Source organism: Cupressus sempervirens, chromosome 8 (genome assembly GCF_028749045.1).
Source record: "Cupressus sempervirens isolate cs-2001-9-10 chromosome 8, ASM2874904v1, whole genome shotgun sequence".
Taxonomy (NCBI): Eukaryota; Viridiplantae; Streptophyta; class Pinopsida; order Cupressales; family Cupressaceae; genus Cupressus; species Cupressus sempervirens.
In genome coordinates this window covers 582,876,950-582,881,593 of record NC_143125.1, presented here as the reverse complement: position 1 = coordinate 582,881,593, position 4,644 = coordinate 582,876,950, and the positions used below count along the sequence as shown (strand labels likewise).

The 4,644-nt window shown below is 39.8% G+C and overlaps 1 pseudogene across 1 annotated transcript; it reads right to left on the bottom strand.

Annotated features, from left to right (window-relative positions):
* Window positions 1-666: 666 nt before the first annotated feature.
* On the bottom strand, window positions 667-4,203 carry LOC149543773 (uncharacterized; annotated as a pseudogene). Its single transcript, XR_016355674.1, has 2 exons — window positions 3,724-4,203; window positions 667-3,481 (listed from the first exon to the last, which is right to left on the bottom strand). The product of XR_016355674.1 is annotated as an uncharacterized LOC149543773 (transcript).
* Window positions 4,204-4,644: the final 441 nt, after the last annotated feature.

Below are 4,644 nucleotides of genomic sequence, written 5' to 3'. Positions count from 1 at the left end.
TCTGTTCAGATTTAGAGGATTTGTCTGGGTACTTGCTCAAATCTTTGTACATGCAGCTAACAACATTTCTCAAAAATTGGTGAGATTAGCAAGCCTGTAATAAACCATTGGCATTCTAGAATTTCACTATACCCTCTCAGATGTATACTCTTAAAATAAAGATCTGAAAAGTTTTACCTTATATGCTAGCAGCTATTCTGACACAAGCTAAAATAAAGCTTTCAAATAACTTATCTGAGATGCTAGACTGATACAAGCTAAGTCTAGTTGCTTTGGGCGCATAACTATTGTTCCTCACAACAAGGATCCTGCCAAGATATTGACAATTTGACCAGTTCTAACACTAGGATAATAGTTAATGATCCAGCAGCGGTATTATTCATATATCATAAAATGCAGAGAAGCATATGGGATAGTTCTAGCAATACTAGCCCCATTTCCTCTAAAGCAGTTATATAAGAAACTTCCAAAATTACTTAAACAAAAACAGTTATAACTATTGCATATCAAATTTAACACCAAATATCGAGTTGTATCTACTCATTTGTTATGATAATGTCCAATGAAAACTCAAGGTGTGCACACAATGTAATAAGCAGCACAGTACTATTGCCCTTGCCCTGGATGATTGTTTATAAGATAACATCCATGAGAATTCAGCCAAGATACAGTCAACGAAATCTTTAGGTTAACTTAGTTGTAAAAAGTATAAAACTACATTTCGACTTCTAATGTGTATTGATCAATTTATCACAGAATACTTGAAGATTTAAAAGTATTTACATTACAATCAGAAACCATGACTAATCTATTTTAACTTCATTTCTATAATAGATTCTCTATCAGAACTTTCCTCCTCGAACCTCCAATAGATATAATTGCTAGTTATTGTTAAAATATGACCACTATTGATGCATAAAATTATTTCCCAGGAGCGATTTCCATTGTCCAGACAATGAATCACAAAAGCTGGCAGCAGCATCATCCATGACACTGTTGTATCTTGTTCGCCATGTCTTTACTCTCAGCAGTCCAAATACTCCCCAAAAACCAACAGCAAAACATACAATACATCCAACATACCAATACCAAGGATCCCCTGTTTCCTCATCTCCCTCATCTCCATTATGCTCAACCGAGACGGTTGCTGGACATTTGACATCAAGTGGAAAACCACAAAGACAGGGGTTACCGTAGAAATAGGAAGCTGTAAAGGTGGAAAATTGACCTTCTGCTGGTACTTTGCCACAAAGTTTGTTGTTTGACACGCTGAAAACTGCCAAGTAATGAAGTCCTTGCATTTCAATTGGAATCTTTCCTTGCAGATTATTATAGGAAAGGTCCAGTGATTCTATCAGCTCTAGTGTTCCCAATGTATGGGGAATTTCTCCGCTTAGATTGTTTCTCGAGATATTAAGGATTCGTAGACCACTAAGTGCACCAATTGCTGAAGGAATGTTACCGGACAGCTGATTTCCAGATAGGTCAATACATGTTACAAGTAGCAAGATAGAATCCACATACACCAAATCATTTTCTTTGTTAGTCACAACGATCTCCTCTCTGTAGTAGGAGGGCTTTTCTTCAAAGGGCTGTTCCACTGAGCTCTTGCTTAGAACCATCCCTGTTGCTAGTTTCTTCAACTCTGGCGGGATGGACCCGCTCAACTTGTTCTCTGACAAGTCTAAAACATGGAGATTAGAGAGAGAGGCTAGTTCTGGAGGAACGAGTCCTGTAAAAAGGTTATTCTTTAACACAAGTATCATCAACCGAGAAAGACCTGATAACCAATGTGGTATTTTTCCAGACAGAAAATTGTTTCCAATGTCTATGATCTCCAAATCGGAACAGTTGGGAAGAGTGTAAGGCAGTCATCCCTTAAGCTTATTGTTATTCAGGTGCAGTGTCCGGAGTTGATAGAGCCCACCAATTGTGGAGGGAATTTCTCCTTCCAAACCATTTTTTGCAAGATTCAATCTTCTCAAAAGTGAGCAATTGGTTATGGTGGATGGTATTTTGCCGGATAATTTGTTATTTGACAGACCCAGTACCTGAATCATAGGAAGAAGAATGCTAATTTGGATGGGGATAGTCCCAGTGAAGTTATTATAAGACAAGTTCAGTGTTTGCAGGACCTTTGAGGCTTTGGATGACAAGGGAAGAGAGCCACTCAGCTTATTGTGTTGCAGGTCTAGGGTCATATACAGTCCAATATCCAAATTCCGGGGAAGTGAACCTTCTAAATCATTGTATGATAAATTAAGATTGCTTGTAATATTTAGATCCCAAAACCAAGTTGGAATAGCTCCAGCAAGACTGTTGTTGGAGATATCCAGACCCAATAATTTCTTTTGTGTGGACAAATATGTAGGAATGGGACCGCGGATGTTACACGAGGCCAAGCGTAATACCTCAAAGTAAAATGGGGGTTTCACTTCCAACCCTGAACTTAGTTGGACAGTCAACTGATTGTGTGAAAGATAGAGACGAACAAGCTTGGGGGTATTTTCAAAAACACCAAGAGAAAAGCTACCTTGCAGACGGTTAAAACTCAGGTCAATCTGTTGTACAAGAGGGAGATTTCCAACAGAAGTAGGAATTGTACCGTTCAACTTGTTGGACTGGAGATAAAATTTCCTGAGAGAAGAAAACCCATCCAGATGAGAAGGTATGTTGCCATTTAGCTGATTGAAGGACAGATCCAGGACTCTCAACTTAGAAAGCTGAGAGAGCGATAGAGGAATCCTTCCCGTCAGAAAGTTATTTCGGAGTATGAGCTCCTTGAGAAGAGGGAGGCTGCCAAGAGAGGCGGGAATAGGCCCATTAATCTTGGTCTTTACCACTTTAAAACTTGTGAGGGAGGACACATTTCCAATGAAAGCGGGGATGCTTCCTCTTATACTTGACCCTGACAGAGTAAATAGAGCAAGGTGTGGCCACCCGCTGCCCAAAATTTCGCCCATATCTCCACTAAGGAATTCATTGTCAGACAATCGGAGGTTTCTCAGTTGGGGCAAAGTGGATAGAGCGAGGGGGAATGGGCCACTGATGTTACGGTTATGAAAACTAAGCGATACTAAACCAGTCATATTTCCCAGCCATGGCGGAATTGGGGAAGAGAAATTGTTCCCGTGGAGGTCCAGATCTGTGAGGAATGTGAGGTTTTGGAGAGCCGTGGGAATGGGGCCTCTCATATTGCAGCTACTCATATCAAGGGTCTTTAGATTATCAAGAGGAGATATGAATTCCCCCACCTCTTTACTACTACTTGTTACCTCCACATGCCTCAGTGACAAAAACTGCAGCCCCTGAAGATTTCGCACCCATTCTAAACTGGACCAACATTTGAACACCGTCTTCTCGTCCATTGCAATGCTTAAATAGTTGAGGTTGGAGAGATTCCCCAGTTGCAATGGAACCTCACCTTCAAAATCATTGTAGCTCATGTTTAGATGCCTCAGTTCTCCAAGTTCAGATATACCTGCATCCAGATCAAGCTATTAGGATTCAGCAATCTTAACCAGTTGGTGCCATGGTTGTTTGTGTGCATGCTTTTGGAGTAAACTGTACAAGTATTCAATCTCATACATTTCACTCCATGATTTCCTAATGAGATGATAAAAAACAAGATTTGCAGAAACTAAGCACCCCTGTTACATAATTTATGGACTGTTCTCAACAAGAATCATGTTTTTCAAATCAATTGTTGTAAGTTTTATTTACCTGCAGGTATAACGCCAGTGAAGCCATTGCAGCTTAAATCCAGATACTCCAATTGCTTCAACTCGAACAGAGGAGTGAGAGTGTGACTTGATGAGTTTTTCAGGATCAAATTAGAGAGGTGCAGTTGGGTGACATGAGATGTGAGATTGCTGCATTCAACTCCATCCCATTCACAACAATTCAAACTCTTCCATGGAACAGATAATCCGCCTACCCCAGAATTGAAGCTCAGCAGAATCAGCCTTTCCTCTGATAGGCATCGAATACTGTTACAATCGCAAAATATGATAGCACTGCTCCAGCTCATCACAAGCAACACCCGTGTGTATTTCTCCATTACAGCAATTTCCGAACACTGGGTTTTACAGTATTGAATTAAATGGAATGAGGGAAAAAAATGATTACAAGATCGAAACTAAACAGTACCTGCAATCAGATGTCTGAATACGAGCTGGGCGTTCTGCTCAATTGTCCAAGTCAAACAAGTACAATTGTACAATTCTTGATTTCATTTAATTTTTATTGAAATTTAGGTATATATATATATATATAAATTGTTAGCTAAAATTGTGATTTTATGGTTATTTGCATGGAATTAGGCATGGATGACACCAACCAACCTCCAAACACTCCCCCACCAAATAATGATCCCAAAAACATTCCACAACCACTTCTAAATGAACTGCTACCCCCTCAAAAACCTCCCCGCATTGAAGATTTGATTGAAGAAAACCTAAATCAATTGAGGGTTGTCCAACATACTTATAATAATATCCATGCATTGTCTCCCATGGTACCCACCCTAGATACCATTGTGGGTAATATTGACACCCTTACCGAGGAGAATAATATTGCACTTGATTGGTATGACCAGATGTGTGTCCAGTTTGATGATGTGTTGGACTATGATTGGGTCATGGC